This window comes from Taudactylus pleione, unplaced genomic scaffold (assembly GCF_031769625.1).
Source record: "Taudactylus pleione unplaced genomic scaffold, aTauple2 ptg000086l, whole genome shotgun sequence".
Classification (NCBI taxonomy): Eukaryota; Metazoa; Chordata; class Amphibia; order Anura; family Myobatrachidae; genus Taudactylus; species Taudactylus pleione.
In genome coordinates this window covers 28228295-28248133 of record NW_028284488.1, presented here as the reverse complement: position 1 = coordinate 28248133, position 19839 = coordinate 28228295, and the positions used below count along the sequence as shown (strand labels likewise).

The following is a 19839-nucleotide window of genomic DNA, read 5'->3' as shown; positions in this document are numbered from 1 at the left end:
CCACACATCTAAAGATTATCTGTCCAACCAGCCAACTAGTTGGTTGGTTGGAATGAAAATCTGGGAATGGGAGTAAATGATGATCAGCAATTTGCTCCTAAATGTCAGAAAACAGATGAAAATGGTCGTCAGACAAGTTTGTTAAATGTTTGAGCTAAACAATTTGTTCAAACAACAGTATTTGTCCATTTTCCGGCGTTTGGGAGCAAATTGCTGATTGTCATTTGCTTTCATACCTTACCAGATTTTCATTCCAACCAATCAACTAGTTGGCTGGTTGGACAGATAATCTTTAGATGTATGGCCAGCTTAAGCCTTGTGAAATGGGACTTAAAAAAGTCAGTACTATCTGGTTACATATTTTAGTTTGAATGGCTTCAATATTCTGTTCCTCTTTTGTTGTCTACACATAGTAATCTGACAGATTCTGTAGTGGATCTAAGAAAAGCAGGGAGTATAGTTTCCGCACTAGATCTCACACAAATAGACTGCGTATTTATTTCTTATGGGTGGTAGTTAAGGTTCCCAAAAAACTGCTTTGAGCTCTTAGAAGAGATTCAGAGTCAGTATTCCTATTTTATATATAGAAATTCTACTGGTGACTACATAATTTCTAACATAAAAAAGGGAAGGGAAAATGGGTGTGGCTTACTCATTGCACAGGAGCCTTTATGAAAAATATATTCATTCATACAGTGTTTGCATTTTCAGATAGGGGGAATAACATACACCTTAGAAAATTAAAATATAACTTATTATTTTACTAATAAAATATTCAAATATAGTTGAAGCACTAAAGCGAAATATTAAAAATTAGAAACTGAAAAAGATTAGAAAATAGTGATATTTTAAAATAAAATTAAATAGATTGTCTGTCTATAGCACTTATTGAATATAGCTGATGGTGTGTACTCAAATATGTTGTTATTCTCCAGTAATTAAGTTGTTGAAGTAATAGTCATAGATTTGTGAGATTTTGTGTTCAAGTCCTTCTTTTTGTATGATAATGCTAATCTTAATGCATTATGTTGCTGGAATATATCTTTCCTATGTTTGTGTTGTGTAGATCACAGAAAGATATTGAATGAATAATAGTTTTGCTCTCTGTATCTTGCTACACAGATTGCAGGAGGATAGTATAGTCACTGATGAAGTAGTGTGACTTACTCACTGATGAGGCTGTGATAGTAGTTGTAATGTGCCTTACTCACTGATGGGGCTGTGATAATAGTTGTAGCATGACTTACTCACTGATGAGGCTGTGATAGTATTTGTAGCATGACTTACTCACTGATGAGGCTGTGATAATAGTTGTAGAGTGACTTACCCACTGAAGAGGCTGTGATAATAGTTGTACAATGACTTACCCACTGATAAGGCTGTGATAGTAGTTGTAGAGTGACTTTCTCACTGATGAGGTTGTGAGAATAGTTGTAGCGTGACTTACTCATGATGAGGCTGTGATAGTAGTTGTAGAGTGACTGACTGATGAGACTGTGATAGTAGTTGTAGTGTGGATTACTCATGATGGCGCTGTGATAGTAGTTGTAGAGTGACTGACTGATGAGGCTGTGATAGTAGTTGTAGAGTGACTGTCTGATGAGGCTGTGATAGTAGTTGTAGAGCAACTTACTCACTGAGAAGGCTGTGATAGTAGTTGTAAAGTGACTTACTCACTGATGAGACTGTGATAGTAGTTGTAGCATGACTTACTCACTGATGACGCTGTGATAGTAGTTGTTGAGTGACCTACTCATGATGAGGCTGTGATAGTAGTTGTAGAGTGACTGACTGATGAGGCTGTGATAGTAGTTGTAATGTGCTTTACTCACTGATGAGGCTGTGATAGTAGTTGTAAAGTGACTTACTCACTGATGAGACTGTGATAGTTGTAGCGTGACTTTCTCACTGATGAGGTTGTGAGAATAGTTGTAGCGTGACTTACTCATGATGAGGCTGTGATAGTAGTTGTAGAGTGACTTACTCACTGATAATGCTGTGATAGTAGTTGTAGAGTGACTGACTGATGAGGCAGTGATAGTAGTTGTAGTGTGGATTACTCATGATGGCGCTGTGATAGTAGTTGTAAAGTGACTGACTGATGAGGCTGTGATAGTAGTTGTAGAGTGACTGTCTGATGAGGCTGTGATAGTAGTTGTAGAGTGACTTACTCACTGATGAGACTGTGATAGTAGTTGTAAAGTGACTTAATCACTGATGAGACTGTGATAGTAGTTGTAGAGTGACTGACTGATGAGGCTGTGATAGTAGTTGTAGAGTGACTGTCTGATGAGGCTGTGATAATAGTTGTAGAGCAACTTACTCACTGATAAGGCTGTGATAGTAGTTGTAAATTGACTTACTCACTGATGAGACTGTGATAGTAGTTGTAGCGTGACTTACTCACTGATGACGCTGTGATAGTAGTTGTTGAGTGACCTACTCATGATGGGGCTGTGATAGTAGCTATAGAGTGACTGACTGATGAGGCTGTGATAGTAGTTGTAATGTGCTTTACTCACTGATGAGACTGTGATAGTAGTTGTAGAGTGACTTAATCACTAATGAGGCTATGATAGTAGTTGTAGAGTAACTTACTCATGATAAGGCTGTGACAGTAGTTGTAGAGTGACTTACTCACTAATGAAGCTGTGATAGTAGCTGAGCATGGCTTACTCATGATGGGGCTATGATAGTAGTTGTAGCGTGACTGACTGATGAGGCTGTGGTAGTTTGTAGAATGACAGTCACTGATAAGGCTGTGGTAGTAGTTGTAGCATGACTTACTCACTGATGAGGCTGTGATAATAGTTGTAGCATGCCATTCTCACAGATGAGGCTGTGATAGTAGTTGTAGAGTGACTTTTTCACTGATGAGGTTGTGATAGTAGTTGTACCATGACTTACTCACTGATGAGGCTGTGATAACAGTTGTAGCATGACTTACTCACAGATGAGGCTATGAAAGTAGTTGTAGAGTGACTTATTCACTGATGAGGCTACAATAGTAGTTGAAGCGTGGCTTACTCATGATGGGGCTGTGATAGTAATTGTAGAGTGACTGACTGATGAGGCTGTGATAGTAGTTGTAATGTGCTTTACTCACTGATGAGGCTGTGATAGTAGTTGTAGCATGACTTACTCACTGATGAGGCTGTGATAGTAGTTGTAGCGTGACTTACTTACTGATAAGGCTGTGGTAGTAGTTGTAGCATGACTTACTCACTGATAAGGCTGTGGTACTAGTTATAGCATGACTTACTCACTGATAAGGCTGTGGTAGTAGTTATAGCATGACTTACTCACTTCACTAATAAGGCTGTGGTAGTAGTTGTAGAATGACTTACTCACTGATGAGACTGTGATAGTAGTTGTAAAGTGACTTAATCACTGATGAGACTGTGATAGTAGTTGTAGAGTGACTGACTGATGAGGCTGTGATAGTAGTTGTAGAGTGACTGTCTGATGAGGCTGTGATAATAGTTGTAGAGCAACTTACTCACTGATAAGGCTGTGATAGTAGTTGTAAAGTGACTTACTCACTGATGAGACTGTGATAGTAGTTGTAGCGTGACTTACTCACTGATGACGCTGTGATAGTAGTTGTTGAGTGACCTACTCATGATGGGGCTGTGATAGTAGCTATAGAGTGACTGACTGATGAGGCTGTGATAGTAGTTGTAATGTGCTTTACTCACTGATGAGACTGTGATAGTAGTTGTAGAGTGACTTAATCACTAATGAGGCTGTGATAGTAGTTGTAGAGTAACTTACTCATGATAAGGCTGTGACAGTAGTTGTAGAGTGACTTACTCACTAATGAAGCTGTGATAGTAGCTGAGCATGGCTTACTCATGATGGGGCTGTGATAGTAGTTGTAGCGTGACTGACTGATGAGGCTGTGGTAGTTTGTAGAATGACAGTCACTGATAAGGCTGTGGTAGTAGTTGTAGCATGACTTACTCACTGATGAGGCTGTGATAATAGTTGTAGCATGCCATTCTCACAGATGAGGCTGTGATAGTAGTTGTAGAGTGACTTTTTCACTGATGAGGTTGTGATAGTAGTTGTACCATGACTTACTCACTGATGAGGCTGTGATAACAGTTGTAGCATGACTTACTCACAGATGAGGCTATGAAAGTAGTTGTAGAGTGACTTATTCACTGATGAGGCTACGATAGTAGTTGAAGCGTGGCTTACTCATGATGGGGCTGTGATAGTAATTGTAGAGTGACTGACTGATGAGGCTGTGATAGTAGTTGTAATGTGCTTTACTCACTGATGAGGCTGTGATAGTAGTTGTAGCATGACTTACTCACTGATGAGGCTGTGATAGTAGTTATAGCGTGACTTACTTACTGATAAGGCTGTGGTAGTAGCTGTAGCATGACTTACTCACTGATAAGGCTGTGGTAGTAATTGTAGCATGACTTACTCACTGATGAGGCTGTGATAGTAGTTGTAGCATGACTTACTCACTGATAAGGCTGTGGTACTAGTTATAGCATGACTTACTCACTGATAAGGCTGTGGTAGTAGTTATAGCATGACTTACTCACTTCACTAATAAGGCTGTGGTAGTAGTTGTAGAATGACTTACTCATGATGAGGCTGTGATAGTAGTTGTAGTGTGACTACTATCACAACCTCATCAGTGACCATATCTTTTTGTTAATTATATGATATTTCAAATTTACAGAGGAAAAATTTCCTCTTGCTGCACTTTGCCCAGGAGAGGCTCTACTTGGATGGGTGTTTAGCAGGCTATACAGTATGGGAAGAGTACTATTCTCTTCCACTATCCCATATCCCTCCACAGACCCCTCTCACACAAATTATATAATCTATACAATCTATAAGGAGCCTGGCAGGGAAATAGGCTCACTCAGTACAAGATTAACATACAGAGTACACTAACTAGCTGTAACAAAGTAATTAGCAATCAATTTAATTTTTGCTTATGATTTCAGGAGCTGGTTGATTTCTGCTGATGATTGGCCAATCAATAAAAAGAAGTTTGATGATTTTAATGCCGGGATAGAGATATGGCCTGAAAATACCTTAGCTTCTACGATTATCCTAGTTTTTACCTATTAGAAACATTTACCATTTTATAAATACTATAAATCTTGCTATTGTGCTATATTGTTTTAAATTTGTAACTAAAATCAAGGAAATAGTTTGACATCCATAATCTGATGGCAGACAGCTTAAGAGTAATGAAAGAAAATGGTTAACTTTTTATATTATCACTTGAAGAATATTAGATTTTTGGGATAAAATTATGATAGATGTAAACCAGTAAAAGAAAATCAAGTTAAGGGATGTATTCATAGATGGGATAGACCTAAATTTGTAAATGGTCATATGTCTTGTCAACATTCATTTTCACGATTGAACTGTTCAAATAGAAAATCACTAATTCTCAGACTGGTGTCTGAAAGACAGTCAATTATAGTGATGAAAAAACATGCTAATTTAATATCAAACATTATGCAACATGGGTAGTAATTACCATAGGTGCAAGGGGTGCAGCTACTATGGGGCCGAGAGCTTAGGGGGTGGGGCATATTCCTTGTCAAAGTTACATGTGTTATCTACATTTTTCATCATTGGGTGGTACATAAGGCCCCTTACGAACCTTACACCCCTGTTATGCAGTATGTATATTCTATATTTTAGCATATTTTAGTATAAGGAAATGCAAGCTATAAAGAGCTGCTTTTCGAGAAGGATTATTAGGGCTTTTGTCATTATTAAGTTACTTTTTCATTAACAACAGTTTTGCAGACTACAACAGGTGTACTTGTAATCATGCATGAATATTGTTTCATTAAGCTATATAAAGTTAAGGAAAGGAAAAGCAGTCACACAATGGTAACTCATGTTCTTGTGTATGAGCTTAATGTCTATTGTAGTAAGTGGAAAAGGCGTTTGGATTCTATGAAAGACTTGATATTGTCAGTTTTCATAATGAAAAGAGCCTGTGTGTTACGGGAATTGTGCAGCCTGTCAGTTGTTTTTTTTTACGTAATGTGCACACTTAAGACTAAACTGAAAAGACTCCTTGTCTAAAGACAGCAGCTTCGAATTAAATGAAAAGTCTCCACCCACTTCCCAAGCAGTAGGCTTTATACTTACTGGCTGTGACTGCACTGCTGAAAAATACCTTTTCCCATTAACATTCACATATTTATCTTACCATGGTTTAATGAAATATATTAGAGACTTAATAAAGAGGTGATTCTGAACCATAATCTAATGCTATACAGGAAAAATAATATAATACTGTCTTGTATAATATATTGCAGCCAAATAATCAGTATCACTGATTTCTATGTGATAATTTTTTTTTATTCTGCCAGAATCTATAATATAAAGTAAGACAAGTATGTGCTAAGAGGGCAGGAGCAAGTCATCTGCAGAGGAGGGTTTAGTACAATTAAGAACTTTAAAATGTATGGGGGGAATAAAAAAAACATTTTATAAATCCATTGTGTACTTCCAACCTTATTATTAAATGTACTCATTACTAATCATGTTTTAAATACTCTGTAAATAACAAAAAAAGTAATTAAAAGGAATAAATCACAATATTATTGGAACATTAAATAGGTTGTAAAACTAATTCATCTTTATAATTTGTTTCTCGAGCCCCTCTTATGTGATAATAACATAACAATTACAGTTCTAAAAGCTCTTTTCAAAGTGAATAATTTGGAGCTCAGTATATAAACCCTATTAGGAAACAGAACATGGGCACCGCATCATCTATAATGGAGAAGGCATTGTGGTATGTTATCAGCATTGGCACTATTCAGATTGAATGAAGACACATTCTTCATTCTGTACCATTCTGGTCTACTGAACAATGAGGTACATTTGTTTATAGATTTCATTTCATTTCACTTCTATTCCAAGAGATGTGCGTGTACTGAAAATGAGTAACCTTGGAGGAAAAAAAGCTACATAGTTACCTACATAGATCTTGTGGGGAACAGCTATAACTGTGACGTTATTAGTACAAAATGTTCCGGTTACAGCCTCAGGATTAAGAGCAAAACATATTTGCTAAAATAATGAAACCAGCAACCAGCTGTACCAGAAACATTTTTTAAATATCATAACGGAAAAGAAAACCTACTAGTGAAAATTACAATTAATTGGGTATTAATTTTCTACCGACAATTCACATATTTAATAACAGACTTGGGAGCCTATTCATCATCACTTAATTTTCACAAAAGAAGGTTAAAATACACATTTTCACTTGCAATTGTAGAAATTAAGTTATCGGCCATTCATCAAGACGATAAAGCAGTAGATATCACAGATATCGCCTACTTACCTTTCTCTTGCGGATTGGCGTGCTGTCCCCATACACGAGTATGGGGACAGAATTCATTGAGCTCTGAAAATTAATATTTTCAGAGCTTGACTGTGTGGAGCATTCGCCATCTTCAGATGGCGAATGCTCCAGCTCGAGCATCGCAACCCACTCCTTCTCTATGGGAAGAAGGTCCGGGTTGTGATAAGGGATCCTTTCGGATTCCTCCACCCCTGTCCGGCTCCTTCCGTCGGATGTCAGGGCACTTGTGCACATGCATGACCTGTAGGTCACGCATGCGCAGTCCCGTCATTGCTCCAATAGAAGCAGTGAATATATTCACTGCTCCTGAAGTGGTTCGCTGAGACAGCTGATATCGCATCAGCTGTCACCACGCAGGAACAATCATGAATTGCTCTGGTACCAGCGGCGAGTCAGAATGTTAATTATCGGGGTCCATTCGGATAATTAACCCTTGGAGTATCATTGATGTACATTGATCAGTGCTTTATATATTGAAGACAATCAGAGTAAATAATTTCCATTATCATATAAACGTATCTAAGTGTGCAATTTAAATTTATTGTGTGAAGGAGGCAAAATGTCTGCAGTATCATACTGATGAACCACTATAAGCAAATCAGTGTATTTATGATCCAAGTCAGAGCTCTGACATGTGGGACAACATTTCACAAAAATAGCAGACAATATTTTCCAGAATAAATAAATTTGTTACATGTAAAAAAAAAACAACTATAAATAAAAAAAAAACTACCTTGAATGCAGATAAATGCCATAGAGCATGGGGTAGTCTCACTTAGTTGTCAGTCCACCCAACTCTTCACGGGAGCGACCTTCTAATTATACTTTTCTATAGTACTACTAAGTGAAGAACACTTTGTTTGAAGCACAAATGACTTCCTACATCAGATAAGCACATAGGTAAAACTTTTTTTACTGTATATTGAATGCAGGGCTGTTTTAATAAAAAGACAGAAAATGGCATCTGTCCTGTGCCCACTGTTAGACTTCCCAGTAAAAGTGCCTTAAAGGGAAAAGCTGTAAACCAGAATCTAACGCATCTTGCTGGTGTCCTGATAAGACAAGACTCCTTATATCAGAGGTGATTCTTCACATAAAGCGAATTTCTTGTTCAAGGAAATGGAAATATATGCTTAATCAAATGAATAAAAGTAATGTAAAGCTTTAAATCATATACAAATTTTTCCCAAGTCCTAACAGTTTTCAGATTTTGCTAAATTTGCACACCTTACACACAAAGAAAGAAAGTCAGGGGGCCCAGTAGTTATTTCTAAATTTTCACTTTGACTATGGTCAGAGCCCATGACTGTATCACCTTGATTGACTATACTAGCGACAGGACTGTGATCCAGCAGATTCCCAAGTTCTGATGTAGAGAGGGCAGAGCCGGATACAATACTCACAATGAATATTCTATTACTCTTCCCATTATACCATACACCTCTCTTCTGCCACTACCCATGGCAAATAAAGGAGCAACTGGTCCCCTAACACTATATAATAATGTCACAACAAAATCCTTGATGGCTGGCTGGCTTGTTAATTAACTCAGGATTCATACTTGGACTGACCACAACCTAATGACAAATAACTGTAAATAATTCCCCTGTGTAATAGCCTACAAGAAATATGGTATGTTCACATTAATCTGAATTATATAATTAATCTCAATGTAAACAAAACTGTTCTGTGCTGTCTGATTGGTTACATACCTCACATCTCCCACATTATACATCCTAGTGACTCTCAAATCACACCAGTTCAGCATACAAACTTTTGGTATATTTCTATGATTTTGGGAAGCCCTAACTGAGGGAGAAATATTATGTTTTAGTCAGAAACAGATAAAATATGGTGAAGCTTTGATCTCTGCTTATACAGATCCCCTACATTTATTCTGAATACACAACGTGGCATGACATGCCTGGCGTAAGTTAGCCGACCATGTCCTGTGCAACTCCACTATCATCAGGTGTCTTTTTTTGGCCAAAAATGTGTCTAAGTCACAATGCGATGTACTATGCACCAGGAGACTGTGCTGATTAATTTGATATGAGACACTTATATATCTGTGTGCAACTGAGTCTGTAAATGGAAGTTATCGTTGAGTTGACTGAACTTGGCTGCATCACAGAACTTTGTAGACTGATTCTGTGACTCAGTCACAAACAGATATACAAGTGTTGCATATCAAATTAATCAGCACAGTCTCCTGGTGTGTCCTAGTACATCACATTGCGACCTAGATGCATTTTCATTAAAAAAGACGTTAAAAAGATAACTGGCACTAGCAGAGTCTGTATACTCCGAAGATGAGCTTTAGCTGTGAGCAGTGAGAGTCCAGAGCCTGCAGTAAAGATGGCTGTTGCCACCTGGGGAGACCCATTACAAAAGCACTGGTGTACCCGCTGTTCAGTGACCCCTTATGTGCGGTGATTGGTGGAACACCCTGTCATCTGGGAAGGCTGCAGCACTATCCTCAGTGATGAGAATACCAGAGGGCAGTCACTGAAGATAACATGGGGATCGGCAAGCTAAAGTCCCTAAAGGTAGTTCCTGTGCAGGAGGTGCGGCACAGTACAAGGGAGCTGGTGTCCAAGTGGCAGAGATCACCAGAGTGCAGCCCAATGAGGGAGGGAGCCGGCTGCCTTGGGAGAGACAGATTACTGACTTTCACCTGAGCGGAGCTGGGTACTGCAGCTAGTATACTATATATACTGTACGTATGTTAAAAATTAACTATTAGCCTAGAAAACATGACTAGCAAATTAATATACTTAGGCCCTCATTCAGAGCCACTCGCTAGCGGCAGTACGCTCGTTCCGAGCGATGTTCGCACATCTGCGCATGCGTACGGTTTTTAGTACGCATGCGCGAACCAGTCAGTGCGGCCGAAAATCGTTGGTACGCAATATAGCGAGGGCCTGCTATTTTGAGTGACAGAATGAGGCGTATGTGGGTGGTAACAGGGGAAGGTGCTTGAAAACGGGGAGTGGAGATCCGAACGCAGGCGTGCTTAAAGGTCAAAACGGGCGTTTTAAGGGAGTGCATATTTAATACAGCAGCGTCATTGACCACGTCACTTGTTTTTTATTAACTCAGAACTGCTCGCAAAATAGCGGTTGAAAACACCAACCACAAGAATAGCGAGCAGTTCATACGCTGTACGATGTACTCGATTAATCTAATAAATAGCGGACATGACGTATGGTGCGTGCGGCCAGGGGGCGTTTTTATCAAAAAAACGAGCGTATGTTTTGCTCACTCGTTCAGACTTAGAGGTGGGAACAGACTGCAATTTGGAACGGATCATTTGAATAGCCACCCCTTGTTTTTGAACGAACGACCACAAATAGCGAACGGCTCTGAATCAGGCCCTTAGTGTCAACATGTCAACAGTTACTAAATTGCATTTTTTCTTTACTTTTTCCTTTTTCGGTATCACACTATCACAAGCATTTGGTATTCACTATGTCATCATATGAAACCAAGCCTCTAAATCACAGTATAAGAGGATCAAATCTTAACGTCATATCATCTTCTACTTTGTGCAGTCAAAGCTCATAACTGAATTATTTGGAAGAAATGGCAGTAATTCCCATACATTGCACATTTACTAACAGTGGGATCCTATTCACATGCAAACAGCAGCAGTTTCTGTAGCTGAAATGAAAATTAAGACAGGAAGATCTGACACATTAGCCCACGGTGATTTATACCAGAGCTGCACATTCCACGTTCTGCAGCTTATGAAGAAACAAATGCATTTATATAATTAAAAACTCCACACTTAAGTGTTTCTGCACATTAATATTTAAGCCTCTTGTTCAGTGAGACCTCAGCATAAATCCTGATACGCCTGATTAAGTCACAGTGTCATTTTCCTGCCTTCACTGGCAAGAAAGTATATCCTAATCTTTTAGCTGTGACCATGAATAATGATATGTAAGGTTTTGCTAATAACATGATTGGTAGTGCCACTTTCATTTTATCATAATTCTCAAGATAGATGTAAGCAATTGGAGGCTTGAATGTCTGGAATGCATAGCAAGGAGATATTTTGGGATTGGGTCTTGATTGCTTCATATCAATCTTATTTAAAAGGAGCTGAGGAATGTCTTTGTCCCTCATCTCAGTTCCTTTAATCCATGACTTTAGAGTCATGACTTGCAATAAAGGCTATTTTAGCTGCTGCTTACTGTTGGTTTTCCACACTACAAATAAGAATTAGATGGTTGCTTACAATGGGGCTTATTTTAGGAGTATGATAAAGTTGTTTATTTGCACCACTCCCAATGTCTACCTCAGGGCCCTTGAGACAGCAATGAGGCCTGAGTACTTAAGGGACATGACCAAAGCAGAGAAGCAGAGAGGCGTGGCCATGCTCTCGGGAAAATATGCAAAATACTATGAGCGGGGCTGGGAAGCAGTTCCATGTGCTACAAAGGAGGACATCTGTCCCCCTCAGCAGATGGTCAGGGATGCCGGCAAGAAGGCAATTAGTGCCTGCCTCACACAAAAGACAGTAATGGGAACCAGTGGTACCTTTGAACAGTTTTTCCCTGTAGCCAACCTAACAATCTTATTGTCTATTAGACCAGCTTCTTCATCCGGTTATGGGCAGTTTGCTGTTAGGCAAGCACCATGGAAATGTCATGTGCTTATTACTGGATCCCTACAGTACCCTTGTAGGGAATCCAATAAGATGCAAATTGTGAGTAGCGAGTTTGTTTCATGAAATTTTTCAATCCAATTAAAAATGCCTATTCGCGGTACTCGCAGCGGAGGTTTGTGAATTGACTGCCAAATGCGATGTAAGAGAAGTGCATGAAAAAGTGGGGAGGGGCATTAGGAAAGTACTGAAGGTTTTTAAATGGTGTCACATGGCTGATTTGTGTTTTTTTTAAAATGCAAAAATAATGTTAAAAAGCAAACTTTTTTGTTTAATCTCAAACAAATGAAACAAAAATTGCAAAAAAGAGTAAGAAAAAAAAGGGGATTTGGGGGTATTTTGAGGGCACTTTCAAAAATTGTTAAAAAAAGATAAAAAAAAAACAATTATTCAATTAAAAAAATACTGTAATTAAATTTGGGGTGCCTAAACTAACGAAAAAGTCGATTTTGGGGTAATTTGAGGCAATTTTGTTTTACCCTCAAAAAAATGACATTTAATTATTGAACTAATTAAGTTAATTGGAAATTTCCAATTGCCTAATTAGTCATTAGGGGGGTGTCCAAATGGTTCAGCACAGTGTCCCTATTGTTAACCTTAAAATGAAGATTTTCCTTTCCATCTCTCATCCTCATGGAGGTGTGAACGGAAAAATGCAAATTGACTGGATTGCAAAATGAATTCGCTATGCGTATTCGAAGAGAAAACAACAACTCGTACTTCGCACCTCACAGTTCGCACCTAATTTGATATACCACTTGTTGTCTCTGTGTGTTTGTGTGTGCCTGCTCAAGACCCTAACTGGAAAGGTAGCCCCACACAGTACAGCTGTAACAGCATAGTTTAGAACAGTGTAATTTTTTGCTGGGTATGGCTAGAATCCTCAGCTATGAACATGTGCTCCTGACTACGTAAGCAGTATGACAACTTATCTATTATTATTCACAGCTAGCAGTCAGTCCCCATTTGAATCAGAGCAGTGTGCAATTGTGTATTGATTGCATTTGCCAGCAGAACGTGAAGACTAAGGTGTCTATGCTCAGATCTCTACCACAAAGCTGAACGTGCAGCAATTGTTAGGGAAACCTCTGTGAAGTCCATGGCTGTCATGTGCAGTATAATTGTGAAGTGTATGGTTAGCCATACAGGAATGCCCTAAGAGTGAAGACAAAATATACTGTACTCTAATTCAGGGCCGTGCCCTTTGTAGAACGGGTCACCCCTTAATTCCGCATTTGATGAACCTGTGTGTGACTGGAAAGGAGTGTGGTCTAATTACCATATGCCACACCCACTAAATGATGTTATTTGGGGGTGTGCACTATGGCACGCCTCCCGTTTAAGGTCAGGCTGGGGGCGAGCCCAGCACTCCGTCAGTAGCTGGGTTGCCCCCAGCTCTCTTCCTGCACTATGCGGCACGGCATACATTCAGCTTCTCCGGAGTCCGGCACCGCCACGCAGCTGCAGCGGTGAGGTTCCCCAACCAGGTGGAACAGCAGGACAATGCCTGAAAATAGGACTGTCTCGCTAAAATCGGTATGGTTAGGAGGGGTGCGCCCTCTGTGGGGTGGCGCCCCTGTCCGACTGCACTGGTCAAATGCCCCAAGAGCTGGCCCTGCTATAATTGTATGTTTTAGTCTATATAAGAATAAAATTGTTACATAAATGAATCCACCTTCAAGCTTTTCCAATTTCATTAGGAAATTATATTTCAATCTGTACAGGAAATTAGAACTAGGGGCAAGAACATTTCTTGGACAAACAGTCTTAATATACATAAAAAGTAGACGTTTCCTTTAGTCTAGAAATGTCAGTATCACTAAGTACAGTATGTCTTTATCAAAAGACAGTCTAATATTAAATGGAAAATTAACATAAAAAAGCAATATGGAGCCTCAGATTGCCCTGTGTGGTCTGTTCATGTCTGAGCTGGCAACATTAGTTGCAAAGAAAAAAATCATCCTCTAAAGTCAGATCTAGACTACTGTACCTAGTGTATGACCCAGACAGTTCCAGAACCATGTACACAATAGTTTTTGTATCCCATAAATTTAAATCAAGATGCCCAATTTAATTATTAATGTCTAATTGAACATATTACTTGAAACAAAATAAATCTTGCTGTTTTGTTTTCTGTATATATTTAATGGATTTTATATATGAATGCATACTGCTTATAACTTATGCATGCTGTCCTTCCTGTATTTACGTCACAAGAACCATGTGCACAGTGTAAATTGTATCATCACATAAGTACTTTTATGTCCATTACAATATCAGGCGAGTGGCATCCATTAGTGCTGCGAGGTGTACGCTCTGTCTAGGTCCTTCACACTAAGTGCGCCTGTAAGTGTTATGAAATAATGTGAGAGAGTTTTTGGAGTTGTAATTTTAGTATCTGCCTTTACATATATCCTCAGAATGAACCATTAATAAATGAACATTTTATGTTTATCTGTTCCTGGTTTCAAACTCTTTTTCGTGCTAGAAGCCTGTCTATACAATTGGGTTAACGTGCAATCTATTCACAATTTTTTCTTGCAAAGAAATGATTGAGATATTGTGCATACATACTATACAATTGTCCCACCAGATCCTCACTATTATCTGTCCTACTGATCTGAAGGCTATATTGTGTCTTTGTACAAAATTTTCAAATTTCTGCACAACATTTATAGTATCTTTTGAGCATGGTGGAAAGATTCAATTATCAGATCAGACCAGATAATCAGTGCTCGTACATGCTTACACACTATGCATTATTGAGACGATCATACAGTTGTCAACTGATCTGTGTGGTAATTGTATTGTGTGTACCCAGCATAAGCTAGGTACACACTATGCGATTCTCGGCTCGACATGGCATATATCTGTCAGATAGGGCCGATATTGTGCTCGATGGTCGACCTAAAACCCGTCAGATTGGCTCCCTATATAGTGTGTGCTGCACACGCTATTTCAGTCCTGTCATTTTGCTATCACTCAGAAACGACAGTGTGTATAGACCTCTGCCCAATGTCTACAAGACTCCGAATACTTACATTAAGTTTGAGGAAAAATAAGCATCCCTGTTTTGTTAGAAGTTTTGCTGGTTCCTGCAGTTAGGGGGTTAAAGGATTTATAGGGCATAGCTAGTTTGTCAATCAAGATTATAAACCTATTATAGCCCAGCAGGAGGCAAGGCCTCTGCCAAGTCATATAAAAAGCCAAGCTGGAGGAGCCATCTCCTCTTGGCAGTTTGATTTCAAGCCCACCCACCCAACCAACATATGTGGTTTGTATAATGTTTTGTTGGTTGCATTGTGTGATCTCTCTGTATTTTTTCCTTCCAACAGGTGGAGGTACAGCCTGGCGGAAAGCAGTGCTCCTGGGCAGCCTATTATGGCGTTAAGAGTGCCTGAGTGGCATTTTCCTATTGATAGCGGCAAGTTAGTCATTCTCCTAAAGGGGGGACTAGGCCATCACCTTAGGGAGGGGTCAAGGCTGTGCCAATTAGAGGGGAATGGTCCCATTTCAGGTCAGTTTACGCAAGGGCGGGGATCCGCTCTCTTTAATTATTTAGTCAGATTTTCTATCAGGCTGTGGCCCTAGAGCACCGCTTTTTCTGCCGCCGAGCTTTCAATTACAATTCTAATTTGATTTAATAAATTTGCGGCTGTGACCTCTTTAAATCCATATATGCATCTGAGTGTTTATTTCTAGTTAATTGTAAAGAGTATAGCAAAACGTATTACTAAATTAATGGGTGACTTATAATCAATTAGCATTGCCCTACAGAGACCAGCCAATGTGGAATTGAAAGGATTGTTTGGAACTAAATGATTATTGGGTAGTGTGTATGCTGTATACTGGCCATTTTCAGGATCATTTTAGTCGGTCTGGTTGGGCAAAATCTTATAATTTGCACCTAGCTTAAGATGATACCCCAATCAAGATCTGGGCCAGACTTCCCAGACTGTCCCAATACCACTGGGCACTGTGAATGAGTTTGTTTAATCACTGCTGCCTTTGGGCCTTCAGCATCACATCCACAAGTGTCTAGGCAGCAGTACAATGTACAATAGGCCTGATTCATAGCTAGACCCAAAGGCTATTGCGCACGCAGATCAGGCAATTGTTGCCATTGTGCATGCGTATAAGCCGCACTGCGCGTGCACAGCGATCACATTGCAACTATGGACGCAAAATGGAATCCATTGCAGAGTGAGTGACAGGTTGTCAGCATTTGGGGGTGGTGAGGAGGGCTGGTCTGAAAAACGCAGGTGTTTCTATCTGTCTGAACGCCATTACATGGGCGTGCATAAATTAGCCACTGCAATTGCATACGCAGCTCTGCGTGTCAGAAGAGCTCCCAAGGCTGCAGCAGGTCAGACCTGCTGCAAAGGCAAGATGGCTGCTCAATGTGCGTCGATGTTACAGATATTTATGCAGGTAAGCGATGTCCTATGCATAAGAGAAGGCAGCAGTGGGCGTCCTTATGCTCAGGTAATCATTGCAACCATTAGCATATTTTCGCAACTGCGATCGCATTAGCGTGCGTCTCTGAATTAGGCCCAATGTACTCCCGCCTTTTGTTACTCTTCTAACAGGTACACAGATATGGTCTGATGCAGCGTTGCTCATTTGTGGAGAATATTTTCTGTATTTTCACACCACCTTGTTCCTTAACCAAGACCAAGCAAGTAAAGACAAGGCAGAGTCATACACAACCTAAACAAATCTCCACTTGCACGAGGCATATCTGGGCTGTAATGGGGCATTTTCACATAGGAAAAGTGCACAGAGCATGTGTCAATGAAATGATTGCCTATGCAGAGTTGAACAGAAGCATAAATGCATCTGTTTTCAGGGGGATTTTTTGCAAAAAGTATAGGCTGGTGCAAGTGCACATTTATAGTGATGACTATGAAACTAAACATACGCATAAGAGGCAGGGGCACCACATATACTGTAAAATTCAGCATATTGGAAAATATATGCATTCAGGGCTTGATTCAGACCCGGTCGCTCCGACAGAGCGCTCGCTCTGAATCAGGGCCATTTTTTTTTAAAGGCCTCCTGGCCGCTCGCATAGCTGTGGGTGACCACCCACAGCTACAGCGAGCAGCCATGATGATGGTCGTGATGGTCAAGACCATCGCGACCATTGGGCTTGCGACAAGACCCTTTGTTGTAGGGTCTCGTGGCCGCAAGCCCCAGAGAGATTTCGGCTCTAACAGAGCCGGAATCTCTCCACTGACATCACTCGTTATGTCAGTGGGGCCGCCCTCAAACGACAGGCGTTCTCATGGGAATGCCTCCGTTTGGACAGCCACACCCCCGGCCCACCCACCAAAGGGGGCGAGCTGTCACTCAACATCGACAGCTCGCCTCCTTTGGTGCGAGACCCAGAGCGACGGAGTGCCTGTCGCTATCCGGGTCTCTCGCATGGCACGACGGAGCAGACTCCGTCGTGCGCATGCGCTCTGGGCCACCATCAACCCGGTTGCGAGCGCTCAGCGCTTGCAACCGGGTCTGAATCAGGCCCTCAGTTCCCTGCATGTAAAGTGAAAGCATCTACAACTGATTTGCAGTCAACTCTGCAATAGGCCCATAGTAAATATCTCAAAAATGCTTTTATAGATCTATTGTAAAATGCAAACATTATTTTATATGTCCAGGGTCACTATTTTTAAGACTCTGAGATGAGGCACTGGTGCAACGGTCCCTATGCTACCTTTTGGACAGCATTATTATTAACTTTTATTTGTAAAAGCACCACAAAGTGTACGCAGCACTGTACTGGGTAAACATATAAAGTAGTAACAGGGTAACAGAGCATAAAAACAGTACACATTAGCAGACCATAGCATAAGACTTATGCCATAAATACAAAACATTAAAATGACACCACAAATTGGGTTAGACAGATTGGCAGGGGTATAGATAGGGAACTTGCTGAAGCTACAAGGAGTAAGCAGTGGCGGATTAATTCAGGGCTTAGTGATCCTGTACATAATGAATCAGTGACTAAACAGAGTCAGAGTCGCTGAAGGGGCAGAGGCAAGGCAGCGAGGCACATGTGACAGTGCAAGGGAAGAACAAAAGGGTAGAGGGCCCTGCCTGTAAGAGCTTACATACTAAAGGGGAGGGGGGAACAGATGGAGGGTAAACTAAGAAAGATAAATGGAATGTTGGATGGAGAGTGGATAGAGGTGAGATTAGCATGTTATTAGCTGTCCGGTGTAGACTGTGTGCATTACAGTATGCAAACGCAGCACTATGTTTAGTGGAATACTGCATTATGAATTTGCTACTTACATTTTACAGTTCACAGTGCAGATTCAATTACTAGATATAGTTTATTTCACATTTATACAGCATTGATTGTTTCACAGACTGAAAGAAAATCATGCAACTGAAACTATGGCAAACCAACACCAGTGCTGTTATAGGAAATAATGAAAGCTGTTGAGTTTGAACTCTAGAGTACATCTATTATCCTTTATTTATATGGCACCACAAGGGTTCTGCTTAGAAAGTACATGAACAAGTGATCGAACAAGAAAACAGTGACTTACGGTACGAAACAATGCAGGACAAGGACATGGTTTATAAACATTGCTGCAATACAGATCATAACACTCAACAAGGAGCAGGGTGTAAGCAACCAAGTGTTAGGTGCCCTATCATGGAGTTAGGAGTAGATGATAGTATGAGTAAGAAAAGGAGAAGCACATGAGGGAACAGGGCCCTGCTCGTGAAAGCTCACATTCTAAAAGATACTATAGACACTGTTGGTTGTATTGGAGTTTAGAAAATGCACTATGGAGGTGATTCAGGCTCCGACGCTATTGGTATTGCAGCTGCTACCATGGTAGCAGCTGTGATAGCAGTATAATGGTAATGCAGCAGGAGGTATCACGCCTCCTGCATGCATTACTGTTCCGAGCTGCGTCCATAAACGCAGCATCAGAACATCTGTGTGATCCTCTTCCAGCTGAGTGACCATGGGGTCACTCAAGCCGGTGATAGCTGTTGCTCAAAAGAGTCCAGGAAATCTCCATGAGCCGAAGGAGATCCTGGTCTCTTCCCTCCCGCCCAATGGCGGCAACACACCCCCATTTTCGCCGTTGCTGCCCCCTGCTCGCCCAGAAACAGCTGCAGACTATCAATCATTGACAGTCTGCTGCTGCTCTGTGTGCGGGATCGCAGACCCGTACTGCATATGCGACGGGGCAGAATGATTACAATCGGTGATGTGCGCTAACCATTGGGTTAGCGTACATCTCTGAATTAACCCCTATATTATATATTAAATATAGGACAAATAAAAAATCCATATTGGAATGTAGTGTATGTACTGTATAAATTTATTTGCATAGTGACACATGGGGTAGTACACACTACTAACGTAATCAATAGTACAATCCTGGGAGACAGTGTTGGCAACCATTGAAAATATTTTATTAAAAAATATATAGTTCCACTACTTTATTACTATAGTGCGAAAATTGGTTCTACTTTTTCTTACAGATTGGTGAATATGTACTGTACAGTAACTTACTTTTGATGTCAATAAATGTTAAGACAGTTGGCACTAATAAAGCAAAATGTGCCATAAAACATTTCAAATGTCATAATTACTGTATGATCTTCACTCTATGTACATCGAAATATTACCAGAGTTAACACCACAGTAAAACATTTTGGGGGACATTTAAACTGAAGAACTATATTACAATATTTACTCAGTATAAGGTCTCAAATATGTACTCAAAGTAAAATTAATTATTCAAAATAATTTGTATTCTTG

The 19839-nt window shown here is 40.1% G+C and overlaps 1 protein-coding gene across 4 annotated transcripts in view; it reads right to left on the bottom strand.

Moving 5' to 3' along the window:
- CACNA2D1 (calcium voltage-gated channel auxiliary subunit alpha2delta 1) overlaps nt 1-19839 on the bottom strand; it is a 901795-nt gene that overhangs the window by 274151 nt on the left and 607805 nt on the right. The window lies entirely within an intron of this gene.